General features: G+C 49.5%; 1 protein-coding gene across 1 annotated transcript in view; it reads right to left on the bottom strand.

Annotated features, from left to right (window-relative positions):
- CNOT1 (CCR4-NOT transcription complex subunit 1) overlaps positions 1–7,362 on the bottom strand; it is a 101,467-nt gene extending 94,105 nt beyond the window's left edge. Inside the window, 1 exon segment of the mRNA XM_068260314.1 lies at positions 7,223–7,362. The gene's annotated coding sequence lies outside the window, so the exon portion shown is untranslated.
- Positions 7,363–14,596: the final 7,234 nt, after the last annotated feature.

The following is a 14,596-nucleotide window of genomic DNA, read 5'->3' as shown; positions in this document are numbered from 1 at the left end:
ATTGAGCTTACCAGACAATATTGCACTATTGGGCTCTTGGTGTCCTCTGTTTTATTTTTACAAGGAGAATTTGAGTGTCAGTGATTAACCTCCTTGCCGGTTATCCCGAACTCAGTTCGGGGTAACCTGCGCAAGAGGAGGATTTCTCAGGCCCCGCTGGGCCAATTTGCATATTTTTTTTTTGTTACAAGCAGCTAGCACTTTGCTAGCTGCTTGTAACATCCGATCGCCGCCGCTCGCCGCCTATCCGCAACGTCGCGGATCCTATTTTTAGCAATTCCCTTACTGCAGTGGGAACTGACCCTAAGGGCTCTTTCACATCAGAGCTTGCGTTGGAGAACGCTCAAAGCATACGTTTTGTTGTATGCCTTTTACTGCGTTTTGCACTGCAGTGCACTGCAGTGAGTGTGCGTTTTTAATCCGTTTTCAATGCGTTACAGGACATAGGAAAACGCAGGTAATTTTTTTTTCTTTTAGTTTTCAACTTTCTACATTGTTCCTCTGTTGCATTCTGGGACTGATTGCCTGCGTTAACGGATTAAAAACGCGCATAGTGTGCGTTTTACATTGACTAACATTGTAACGCATAAATCTAGCGTTGGCCGAAAAACTGCGCCTGGGTGCAGTGTAACGCAACGCACAAAAAGGCTGCGTTATATGTGAAAGCTAAAATGAAAGTCTATGGACTTTCATTTCACCTTGGGTAACGCAAACTTTATCCTTTGCGTTGAAACGCAGAAAATCTGCCCTAATGTGAAAGAGCCCTAAAGGTAGATGTGCTGTTTGGGTCCCAGCTGAGCAGTCTGTATTCCTCTATGAGATGGAAAAACCGGCACACAAGCGACAACTGCAGATCTTCAGAAACGATCAAGAGCCAATACCGAAGGATAGCGATATTCAGGGGCTCCAGTACACACTAAATTTCTGCCAAAGACAATCTCACAAAGAAAAGCATAAGTACAGTATGTGCTTCACAGAAAAGTACAGAAAAAGCTGAACAAGTAGAGAAACCGCTAACCAACTTTTCTCCACCCGAGTTGATGCAAGATTATGCAAATTTAGTAAGTAATGCTTAACTCCTTGGAAATGTAAAAAGCCTTACAGTCCCTTTTTCCATTCGGCACTTCCAGATCTGACAATGCGATCCAACGCGCCTTTGATGCTCGGTAAGTCCCCGAGACACCGTGATTCCCACTAATGGCAGCGCCCCTTTTCCAGCATGCAAACTAGGAGCGTTTTTTAGCAAAGCGCAATTGCACTGCCTGTTGCAGTTTTTGTGTGATTGAGCTTAGTCATACCCTATGTGCGTACATGAACATTGTAACAAGATCTATATGATAAGCGGTGCGCTGGACATAAAACAATCACAACCTATTACTTGCTGTAAGTATTATATACTTTATTGATATATATCTCCAGGGCTGTGGAGTCGGAGTCTGAGTCGAGGCAATTTTGGGCACCGGGAGTCGGAGTCATTGATTTCATAAACTGAGGAGTCGGAGTCAGATGATTTTTGTACAAACTCCAAAGCCCTGTTAAGTATTAGACTAAGGAGTCGGAGTAATTTTGGGGACCCGGAGTCGTGGTTTCATAAACTGAGGAGTTGGAAAATCTTTGTACCGACTCCACAACCCTGTATATCTCATGTATATAGAATTATGTTTAACATTCACACACTTATACTTGAGCATGCTGTTCCAAAAAAAAAAAAAAAAAAAAAAATCGCTCCTTGGATATTGAATGAGTTATAAAATACATATATGTTCTATAAATAAATAAAAAAATAGTGCAGAGTACTATTTTTTTTAATAGAATATATAGGTATTTTATAACTCATTCAATATCCAAGGAGTGATTTTTTTTTTAATGCGTTTAATTTTTATGATTTTTAAATTCTCACATTTTAAGGGGAACCAGCATGCTCAGGTATGTGTGTGTGAATGTGAAACATAATTCTATATACAAGAGATATATATCAATAACGTATACATTTTTTTACTTATAGCAAGTAATAGGTTGTGATTGTTTATGTCCAGTGCACCCCTTATTATATAGATATCGTTACTCTATAAGAGGTGGGTTAAAAGGGGAAAACCCCACCTTAGAAGGTTGCAGCAGGAGGTAGAATATTGTTATATTATTGGATTATTAGTAACTTGCATTACAAGTATTTACTGACAGCGTCCTCCAGTGACTATAATTAGTACATGAAAATTGTGTTACTATAAGGTTTCCTTATGAACAATAAATCCACATCCCCTTCATCTCCTAGAAACCCGCAATCAAGCCGCACAAGGACGACCATACCTACAACACACGGAAAACCTCATTGTAAAGCGGATCCGAGATGAAAAACTAACTATAACAAGTAACTTGTCTATATCTTATCTAAAGTTTAAATAGTTTACACAGCAAATTAGCTGCAAACAGCTTTAATAGAATATGATTCTTTCTTCCTGTGATACAATGACAGCAGCCATGTTGTTTGTAAACATTACACAGACACAGGCTTATCTGCATCTTGAGCAGAGGAAAAAAAAACAACAAAAAAAAACCAAAAACACGAACCTCCCCTTCTCCTCCCCTCTGCCACTGAAATCTCTGGCTAGTAATACCTCCCCCTCCTCCTGCCCAGACTGAGCTCCCATGAGCCCTTCTTGCTACTGTCTGAAAGTGCCAAGGCTCTCCAAAAACCTGTGGGTGTGGCTTGTTTAGTTTATAGGGAATTAGAGTATTAAAACAAAAAAGTATTTGGCTTGAGGAATGCCCTATAAACAATAGGAAAGGAACACAATTATGCAACGAGTAAAGAGAAGGACAAGCAAAACCTGCTGTCCCATACGACGCATGGAAGGATTGTCAGTACTAGATTCTGCTACAGTAGGGCCCACCTCATCCAGGAAGTATACAGAAGTGCGTCGCCTTACCTGCTGTACGTGACAGAACCCCAAGTACGCAAAATGCCCCAAACTTCTGTACACTGGGGAATCCAATCAAACAGTACAGATGAGGCATTTCAACATGCCTGCCTGCCTGCCCATCGTGTAATGCTGGGATTACAGCATACAATTTTCTGTTATGCCGGGCGGATCGCTCAGAAACAGCCGTATCAGTCCGCAGACAGACTGTACACACGCCGGACTGTCGCTGGAACGCCCACCCAGCGGGAGGCGACGACAGACCCGTCGTTGCCTCCAGTCCGGCTTGTGTACGGACCTTTAGTTCAACATGTTGGAAATGTATCTATCTTACCATCTATCTGCTGAGCAATTAGGCATTGTGCTACTCAGCAGGAGATGACCAGAGGACAATGCATCGGAGATAATGACCAGTCACTACAGAAAATAAATCTAATTATGCATTCTAACAGAAAATCTAACAGAAAAATCTAAAGGCTCGTACACATGTCGGATTTTCGCAAACAACTCGTCGTGTTATGCTGGGGATACACGGTACGTTTCTGTACCATGTATCGAGCATCTGATGCGGCCAGCTGATAATATTCAGCAGGTCCAATGATGCTGCTCGATCCCCGCCGGCGGACAATGGCAGGGAATCGATCGGGTGATAAGGAAGAGCCGGCGGGGACGAGCAGGAATCAATCCGGAGGGTGGTGCAGATGAGCGGGGACGCGGCAGGAGTCGATCCGACGGCTAATCGGCCGCCGGATCGACCCGTGTATGCCTAGCATAACAGAAGAATCTAATGCTGGGCATACACGGAGCGATAGCTCCTTACCAATAGAGCCACTGATGGCTCAATTGATAATATCCGACAGGTCCGATGACCTGCCGGATAGATTCCCCGCTCGATCCCAGCTGGCAGACAATAGCGGGGAATTGAGCGGCTGATAAGGAGCGCCAGCGGTGACTAGCAGGAATCGATCCGCGTGAACGCGGCGGGAGTCGATCCGGCGGCTAATCGGCCGCCGGATCGACCTGTGTATGCCCAGCATAACAGAAAATTGTATGGTGTAATCCCAGCATCAGAAACTGGTGAATGACCAGATTTCCAATTTAGGAAGCGAAGGTGAACATTTGAATACAAGTTTATGGAAGTTTACCAAAACACAGAGAAAATGGTGTAAAAAGTAAACTTTGATTCATGGTTTAAAGCATCATTTAACGGATTTGTGTTTTCCCGTTGGGTTCCCCCATTTCTTACAAATTAGTGGTCACAACCCAATTGCCACAAGCAGGAAGTCTCCATGGATAACAACTACACTAGCCCCCAATATAATAATGTCACAACACTAGTGTAGAGGAGACCAAGCAGGACACCTCACAGACCAACAGCTACTTCCTGATTGCGCCTGCTGATTTCTAGGAAATAGTGGCTAAAATTGCACGCCGAGATCCTTGGACATGGCACTCGCTTCAGCTACCACCTAAACTCACAGAACTTTACTTCATTTAATCAGGTTAGTGGCATGGATAGCCTTTCCTGCTGTGTCCCCTACATCTTACAAATTAGGGGCCTTGACTACAATGCCGCAAGCAGGAAGTGCCTGCTGGGGCCCCTCAACTAGATTAGCTCCAGTTTCACTCCTCACTTTTACAGAGCAGTGGAGAGATGACAGGCAGTTTAGGTCCCAAGTGTCACTCCTTCCCACCACCAGGGGGCAGTGAAAAGAGGATAGGTAGGTCCAGACTCCTAGTTTCACTTCCCACCATTACAGAGCACTGGAGAGATTACTGGCAGATTGGGCCCCCAGTGTCGCTCCTTCCCACCACCAGGGGACAGCAGAGAGAATACAGGCAGTTTAGAACCCCAGTGTCACTCTTCACTTTAGGAGACCCAGCAGGAAGCCTCATAGGGAAATTCAGGAAACGTGATTGGGAGGACTCAAAGAGCTGTTTGCAATGAGGGTCCCTTAAAAGTAGATGAGCACAGTCACTCCTTACCACATCCAGGGGGAAGTGGAAAGAGGCAGTTCCAGCCTCCTGGTTTCCCTTCTCACCACCACCTTTAGGGGGCAGAGTGGAGAAGGCAGTTTAGGCTACCAGTGTCATTGCTACCCACCACCAGAGCCCAGTGAAAAGATGACAGGCAGTTCCAGTCTTCTGGAGTCACTTACTACCACCATTGGGGGGGCAGAGGATAGAGATAAGGCAGTCCCTGTCTCCTGATGTCACTTACCACCACCATTAGGGAGGGGGCAGAGGAGAGAGGGAGAGCCCCCTATGCACCTCCTCTGCCCCTCACCCATGTGGGAGCACTCTGGGCAGCCAGTATTAGGCCCCCAGTGTCATGTTACCTACCACCAGGGGGCAGTGGAGAGATGACCGGGACCCATGTGGGGACACTCTGGGTAACCAGTATGAGGCCTCCAGCCTCAGCCCTCCCTATAACATGAAGGCACAAGCCACAGAGGCCTCAGTCTCAGGCAGTTTAGACCCCCAGTGTCACTACTTCCCACCACCAGGGGGCAGAGGAGAGAGGGAAGGAAGTCCTGGACACCTGGAGACACCCCCATGTGGGGACACTCAGGGCAGCCAGTATGAGGCCTCCAGCATCAGTCCTCGCCATAACATGCAGGCACAGGTGATGTTAGACACTCCCAGGCCAAAGGCCTCGGTCTCCCCAGCACTGGCAGTGTAGTCCCCCTAGTGTCACTACTTCCCACCATTAGGGGAACAGAGAAAGGATAGAGATAAGGCAGTTTCAGCCTCATGGAGTCACTTCTCACCACCAACATTAGGAGGCAGAGGAGAGATGACAGGCAGTTCAGACCCCCGGTGTCACTTCTCACCACCACCATAAATGGGCAGTGGAAAGATGACAGGCAGTTCCAGACTCCTGGTGTCACTTACCACCACCACCATTAGGGGGCAGAAGATAGATTCCAGGCAGGTTAGGCCCCCAGTGTAACTCCTGCCCACCACCAGGGTGCAGTGTAGAGATGACAGGCAGCTCAGCCTCCTGGTGTCACTTCTCACCACCACCACCATTAGGAGGCAGAGAAGAGATAACAGGCAGTGCAGACCCCCAGTATCATTACTATTCACCACCACTAGAGGGCAGAGGAGAGAGGGAAGGCACCCCCTCCATATGGGGACACTCTGGGCAACCAGTATTAGGCCCCCAGTGTCATGGTTACCTACCTCCATTAGGGGGCAGTGGAGAGATTACAGGCAGTGTAGACCCCCAGTGTCACTACTTCCCACCACTAGGGAGCAGAGGAGAGAGGGAAGACAGTTCATGCCGCCAGTGTCACTTCTCACCACCACCTTTAGGGGGCAGTGGAGAGATTAAGTGGCAGTGCAGACCCCCAGAGTAATTACTACCCACCACCCCCAACATTAGGGGGGGGGGGCAGAGGATAGAGGGGAGGCACCCCCTCCATATTGGGACACTCTGGGCCTCCAGCCTCAGCCCTCCCAGTCTAACATGCAGCACAGGCCACACAGGCCTCAGTCTCAGGCAGGTTAGGCCCCCAGTGTCATTACTTCCCACCACCAGGGTGCAGTGTAGAGATGACAGGCAGCTCAGCCTCCTGGTGTCACTTCTCACCACCACCATTAGGGGGCAGAGGATAGATAGAGGCACCCACTCCATATGGGGACACTCTGGGCCTCCAGCCTCAGCCCTCCCAGTCTAACATGCAGCACAGGCCACCCTGTCCTCAGTCTCAGGCAGGTTAGGCCCCCAGTGTCACTCCTGCCCACCACCAGGGTGCAGTGTAGAGATGACAGGCAGCTCAGCCTCCTGGTGTCACTTCTCACCACCACCATTAGGGGGCAGAGGAGAGATTACAGGCAGGTTAGGCCCCCAGTGTCATTACTTCCCACCACCAGAGGGCAGAGGAGAGATAGAGGCACCCCCTCCATATGGGGACACTCTGGGCCTCCAGCCTCAGCCCTCCCTGTATACCATGCAGCACAGGCCACAGAAGCCTCAGTCTCAGGCAGGTTAGGCCCCCAGTGTCATTACTTCCCACCACCAGGATGCAGTGTAGAGATGACAGGCAGCTCAGCCTCCTGGTGTCTCTTCTCACCACCACCGTTAGGGGGCAGAGGAGAGATTACAGGCAGGTTAGGCCCACCATTAGAGGGCAGAGGAGAGATAGAGGCACCCCCTCCATATAGGGACACTCTGGGCCTCCAGCCTCAGCCCTCCCTGTATACCATGCAGCACAGGCCACAGACGCCTCAGTCCCCCCGGCACAGACCACACTGATCACGTGTCCCCGCCTCCTCTGCTAGCCCCACCCCCCGCTCACCTCCCTCCCGGCGCTGTGTCAGTAGGTTTCGCTCTCAGCGGCTCTCCTCTCCGGTGCTGTCCGTTTGTTTTCGCACAAGATGGCGCCGCTAAACACTCGCTCCCGGCGCGGCCTCCCCCTCCTCCCTCCTATTTCGCCCAGGCCCCGCCCCGCGACCTCCCCTCCGGCCAATCAGCGTGCGGCCTGAGCGGGCGACGCGGTTCCGACGCCGTGACGTAAGCAGGACGCGCGCGCTCGCGAGCCGTGATGAGAAGGACGTCCAATGACGAGGCGTGAGGCGCAGGCCCCGCCCCCTCGCCACGCAGCCAATCACATGGCGGCTTCCCCAGCAGCTGCCCTCAGAGGCTTCCAGTTGGAATGTACCATCGCGCGGACGGTGCGGGAGACGCTGCTGAGGCATGGAAGCTACCCCGCCGGCCAGCGCTGGTATTCTCAGCCGTCTCTCTCCGCTCCTCGGGGGGGAAGGCGCGGCTGCGGGGCTGGAGCGCGGTCGCGGAACACTCTGGTACCCCCCTATAGAATGCAGGCAATGGTGCGGTCTGTTACCTGGGCTGGAGGAGCCGCTTTGTCCATTCTAGCCGCCCATTGGCTGAGATTAGCCCACGTGACTAGAGCTTGACCAATAGGAGCTCGCTGTATGTCGGTGAGCAGCTCAGTCAAGTGTAGGGGAATGTGCGGATGTCACGTGACTGAGACTGCCCCGCATTCCAGGACTGCCCATTGCCTCTTCTTATATAGCCACCTGACCTCTTCCCTATGAGACACCCCAATATCTTCCTGTGTACCCCAACTGTCTCCTGTACACCCCACTATATCCCTGTGTACCCCAATACTGCCTGTAAGCCTAAATACATACTCCAATAATTCCCTTCATACCTTGTCATGTATACCCTCAGTGCTCTACACCCCACTATATCCCTGTGTACCCCAATATCCCATATAAGCCTTATCACATTCCCATATACCCCAATAATTCCCTTTATGGCTGAATATTTTCCTGTATACCCTCAGTGCTTTACTCCCCACTATCTTCCTGTGTACCCCAACTCTCTCCTGTGCACCTCACCATATCCCTGTGTACCCCAATATCCCATATAAGCCTTATCACATTCCCATATACCCCAAGAATTCCCTTTATGGCTGAATATTTTTCTGTATACCCTCAGTGCTTTACACCCCAGTATCTTCCTGTGTACCCCAACTCTCTTCTATACACTTTACCAATTATTCCTGTATACCCCAATATTCCCTGTAAGTCTTATCACCCATATACTCCAATAATTCCCTGTATACGTTAATGTTTTCCTGTATACCCTCAATGCTACCACACCCCAATATCTTCCTGTGTACCCCAACTCTCTCCTATGCACCTCACTATATCCCTGTGTACCCCAACTCTCTCCTGTGTGCCTCACCTCTGTACCCCGATACCCCCTGTAAGCCTTATTCCCATACACCTCAATATTTCCCTTCATACCTGAATGTTCCCTGTATATCCCTGTGTACCCCAACTCTCTCCTATACATATCTCTATATCCCTGTGTACCCCAATACTCCCCTATAAGCCATATCACCCATATACTCCAATAATTCCCTTCATACCTGAATGTTCCCTGTATACCCTCAGTGCTACCACACCCCAATATATCCCTGTGTACCCCAACTCTCTCCTATGCATGAAGAAGAGGGAACAAGGCACAGTTAGGCCTCCTTTCCACAGACTGTTGATAAGCAGTAAAATGCCTCAAACGCTCACAACTGCTCTCTGCTGCCTGGTAACTTCTGCCTGGTAACAGCTCGCTGAGCACACAGCTCAACAGTCCGTGGAAAAGAGGCCTATGAACTGTGTGCTCAGCAAGCAGTTGCCAGGCAGCAGTGAGCGGTTGCTAGGCAGCAGTGTGCAGTTGCCAGGCAGCAGTAAGCAGTTGCAAGAGTTTGAGAGGCATTTCACTGCCTATCAACAGTCCGTGGAAAAGAGACCGAACTATGCCTCTTTCTCTCTTCTTTATGCATATGTACAGACTAACCAGCAAGCGCATGGTGACCCAGAACTCATTGGAGTGTGTAAGGGGCTACAATGGTCCTAAACACCCCCTTACTAAGATGCTATGGAAAACAAGTTTGCTTTCTTAAAGAGAACCCGAGGTGGGTTTGAAGAATATTATCTGCATACAGAGGCTGGATCTGCCTATACAGCCCAGCCTCTGTTGCTATCCCAAACCCCCCTAAGGTCCCCCTGCACTCTGCAATCCCTCATAAATCACAGCCACGCTGCTGACAAACAGCTTGTCAGAGCTGGCTGTGTTTATCTCTATAGTGTCAGTCTGCTGCTCTCCCCGCCTCCTGCAGAACTCCAGTCCCCGCCTGCATCCCTTCCCACCCTGCTGATTGGAGGGAAGGGACAGGGACCGGAGCTATGCAGGAGGCGGGGGAGCAGCTGAGACTGACACTACAGATGTAAACACAGCCTCACAGCACGGCTGTGATTTATGAGGGATTGCAGAGTGCAGGGGGACCTTAGTGGGGTTTGGGATAGCAACAGAGGATGGGCTGTATAGGCAGATCCAGCCTCTGTATGCAGATAACATTCTTTAAACACGCCTCGGGTTCTCTTTAAAACAAAAAGAATTTGCAATAATTCAGGTTGGAGTGAGCTCCAAGATGTCACCCACAATGCATCACTGCTGAATGTACGCAAATCAACCATTGTTGCCCTTAGAAGCTAATTGCATTCCAGCGGATCTGGAGGTGTGTTTAGCTGCTAAGGGTAACAATGGTTAATTTGCATATATTCAGTAGGTATGCATTGTGGGAGACATCTCAAGCTCACTCCAACCTGAATTATTGCAAATACTTTCTGCAAACTTTTGTTTTCTTTATGCATATGAGCTTGTTTTCCTGAGTGCATGTTTTTGGTGGTATATAATCCCAGAGCAGCCTATACATATCCCAGCTGCAGCTTCTAGCACTACTCTTTGCCTCGTTACAATCAGTAACTCTCTCCTATGCACCTCCCCATATTCCTGTACACCCCAGTACCCCCCTGCAAATAGCCATGTACTCCAATCATTTCCACCTCACCTCTTGACAGGTTCCATTTGTAAGGTTATTATTCACTTCAGCTGTCTGTGGTATTAATCAGGGGCGTAGCAATAGGGGGTGCAGAGGTAGCGACCGCCTCGGGGCCCTTGGGCTAGAGGGGCCCTCCCTCAGTTGCAGTTTTAGCTTTCTATTGGTCCTGTGCTCATAATAATCACTTCTATAGATACTTTGAATAGTGGTAATCATTAACATACTGTTCCCCATTCCTTCTTGCACCTCTGACACTGTAGTTGCCATTGGCAGGGATTGCTATGTATAGAGTGCTTGGGGGAAATCAGTAACAAGCTGTTCCCCATCCCCTTCTTGCACCTCTGACACTGTAGTTGCCATTGGCAGGGATTGCTATGTATAGAGTGCTTGGGGGTAATCAGTAACAAGCTGCTCCCCAGCCCCTTCTTGCACCTCTGACACTGTAGTTGCCATTGGCAGGGATTGCTATGTATAGAGTGCTTGGGGGTAATCAGTAACAAGCTGTTCCCCATCCCCTTCTTGTACCTCTGACACTGTAGTTGCCATTGGCAGGGATTGCTATGTATAGAGTGCTTGGGGGTAATCAGTAACAAGCTGCTCCCCAGCCCCTTCTTGCACCTCTGACACTGTAGTTGCCATTGGCAGGGATTGCTATGTATAGAGTGCTTGGGGGTAATCAGTAACAAGCTGCTCCCCAGCCCCTTCTTGCACCTCTGACACTGTAGTTGCCATTGGCAGGGATTGCTATGTATAGAGTGCTTGGGGGTAATCAGTAACAAGCTGTTTCCCATCCCCTTCTTGCACCTCTGACACTGTAGTTGCCATTGGCAGGGATTGCTATGTATAGAGTGCTTGGGGGGTAATCAGTAACAAGCTGTTTCCCATCCCCTTCTTGCACCTCTGACACTGTAGTTGCCATTGGCAGGGATTGCTATGTATAGAGTGCTTGGGGGTAATCAGTAACAAACTGTTCCCATCCCCTTCTTGCACCTCTGACACTGTAGTTGCCATCGGCAGGGATTGCTATGTATAGAGTGCTTGGGGGTAATCAGTAACAAGCTGCTCCCCATCCCCTTCTTGCACCTCTGACACTGTAGTTGCCATTGGCAGGGATTGCTATGTATAGAGTGCTTGGGGGGTAATCAGTAACAAGCTATTTCCCATCCCCTTCTTGCACCTCTGACACTGTAGTTGCCATTGGCAGGGATTGCTATGTATAGAGTGCTTGGGGGTAATCAGTAACAAGCTGTTCCCCATCCCCTTCTTGTACCTCTGACACTGTAGTTGCCATTGGCAGGGATTGCTATGTATAGAGTGCTTGGGGGTAATCAGTAACAAGCTGCTCCCCAGCCCCTTCTTGCACCTCTGACACTGTAGTTGCCATTGGCAGGGATTGCTATGTATAGAGTGCTTGGGGGTAATCAGTAACAAGCTGCTCCCCAGCCCCTTCTTGCACCTCTGACACTGTAGTTGCCATTGGCAGGGATTGCTATGTATAGAGTGCTTGGGGGTAATCAGTAACAAGCTGTTTCCCATCCCCTTCTTGCACCTCTGACACTGTAGTTGCCATTGGCAGGGATTGCTATGTATAGAGTGCTTGGGGGGTAATCAGTAACAAGCTGTTTCCCATCCCCTTCTTGCACCTCTGACACTGTAGTTGCCATTGGCAGGGATTGCTATGTATAGAGTGCTTGGGGGTAATCAGTAACAAACTGTTCCCATCCCCTTCTTGCACCTCTGACACTGTAGTTGCCATCGGCAGGGATTGCTATGTATAGAGTGCTTGGGGGTAATCAGTAACAAGCTGCTCCCCATCCCCTTCTTGCACCTCTGACACTGTAGTTGCCATTGGCAGGGATTGCTATGTATAGAGTGCTTGGGGGGTAATCAGTAACAAGCTATTTCCCATCCCCTTCTTGCACCTCTGACACTGTAGTTGCCATTGGCAGGGATTGCTATGTATAGAGTGCTTGGGGGTAATCAGTAACAAGCTGTTCCCCATCCCCTTCTTGTACCTCTGACACTGTAGTTGCCATTGGCAGGGATTGCTATGTATAGAGTGCTTGGGGGTAATCAGTAACAAGCTGCTCCCCAGCCCCTTCTTGCACCTCTGACACTGTAGTTGCCATTGGCAGGGATTGCTATGTATAGAGTGCTTGGGGGTAATCAGTAACAAGCTGCTCCCCAGCCCCTTCTTGCACCTCTGACACTGTAGTTGCCATTGGCAGGGATTGCTATGTATAGAGTGCTTGGGGGTAATCAGTAACAAGCTGTTTCCCATCCCCTTCTTGCACCTCTGACACTGTAGTTGCCATTGGCAGGGATTGCTATGTATAGAGTGCTTGGGGGGTAATCAGTAACAAGCTGTTTCCCATCCCCTTCTTGCACCTCTGACACTGTAGTTGCCATTGGCAGGGATTGCTATGTATAGAGTGCTTGGGGGTAATCAGTAACAAACTGTTCCCATCCCCTTCTTGCACCTCTGACACTGTAGTTGCCATCGGCAGGGATTGCTATGTATAGAGTGCTTGGGGGTAATCAGTAACAAGCTGCTCCCCATCCCCTTCTTGCACCTCTGACACTGTAGTTGCCATTGGCAGGGATTGCTATGTATAGAGTGCTTGGGGGGTAATCAGTAACAAGCTGCTCCCCATCCCCTTCTTGCACCTCTGACACTGTAGTTGCCATTGGCAGGGATTGCTATGTATAGAGTGCTTGGGGGTAATCAGTAACAAGCTGCTCCCCATCCCCTTCTTGCACCTCTGACACTGTAGTTGCCATTGGCAGGGATTGCTATGTATAGAGTGCTTGGGGGTAATCAGTAACAAGCTGCTCCCCATCCCCTTCTTGCACCTCTGACACTGTAGTTGCCATTGGCAGGGATTGCTATGTATAGAGTGCTTGGGGGTAATCAGTAACAAGCTGTTCCCCAGCCCCTTCTTGCACCTCTGACACTGTAGTTGCCATTGGCAGGGATTGCTATGTATAGAGTGCTTGGGGGGTAATCAGTAACAAGCTGCTCCCCATCCCCTTCTTGCACCTCTGACACTGTAGTTGCCATTGGCAGGGATTGCTATGTATAGAGTGCTTGGGGGTAATCAGTAACAAGCTGCTCCCCATCCCCTTCTTGCACCTCTGACACTGTAGTTGCCATTGGCAGGGATTGCTATGTATAGAGTGCTTGGGGGTAATCAGTAACAAGCTGCTCCCCTTCCCTTTCTTGCACCTCTGACACTGTAGTTGCCATTGGCAGGGATTGCTATGTATAGAGTGCTTGGGGGTAATCAGTAACAAGCTGCTCCCCATCCCCTTCTTGCACCTCTGACACTGTAGTTGCCATTGGCAGGGATTGCTATGTATAGAGTGCTTGGGGGTAATCAGTAACAAGCTGCTCCCCATCCCCTTCTTGCACCTCTGACACTGTAGTTGCCATTGGCAGGGATTGCTATGTATAGAGTGCTTGGGGGTAATCGGTAACAAGCTGTTCCCCATCCCCTTCTTGCACCTCTGACACTGTAGTTGCCATTGGCAGGGATTGCTATGTATAGAGTGCTTGGGGGTAATCAGTAACAAACTGTTCCCATCCCCTTCTTGCACCTCTGACACTGTAGTTGCCATCGGCAGGGATTGCTATGTATAGAGTGCTTGGGGGTAATCAGTAACAAGCTGCTCCCCATCCCCTTCTTGCACCTCTGACACTGTAGTTGCCATTGGCAGGGATTGCTATGTATAGAGTGCTTGGGGGGTAATCAGTAACAAGCTGCTCCCCATCCCCTTCTTGCACCTCTGACACTGTAGTTGCCATTGGCAGGGATTGCTATGTATAGAGTGCTTGGGGGTAATCAGTAACAAGCTGCTCCCCATCCCCTTCTTGCACCTCTGACACTGTAGTTGCCATTGGCAGGGATTGCTATGTATAGAGTGCTTGGGGGTAATCAGTAACAAGCTGCTCCCCAGCCCCTTCTTGCACCTCTGACACTGTAGTTGCCATTGGCAGGGATTGCTATGTATAGAGTGCTTGGGGGTAATCAGTAACAAGCTGTTCCCCAGCCCCTTCTTGCACCTCTGACACTGTAGTTGCCATTGGCAGGGATTGCTATGTATAGAGTGCTTGGGGGGTAATCAGTAACAAGCTGCTCCCCATCCCCTTCTTGCACCTCTGACACTGTAGTTGCCATTGGCAGGGATTGCTATGTATAGAGTGCTTGGGGGTAATCAGTAACAAGCTGCTCCCCATCCCCTTCTTGCACCTCTGACACTGTAGTTGCCATTGGCAGGGATTGCTATGTATAGAGTGCTTGG

Source organism: Hyperolius riggenbachi, chromosome 11 (genome assembly GCF_040937935.1).
Source record: "Hyperolius riggenbachi isolate aHypRig1 chromosome 11, aHypRig1.pri, whole genome shotgun sequence".
Classification (NCBI taxonomy): domain Eukaryota; kingdom Metazoa; phylum Chordata; class Amphibia; order Anura; family Hyperoliidae; genus Hyperolius; species Hyperolius riggenbachi.
This window is presented reverse-complemented; position numbering and strand designations above follow the sequence as displayed.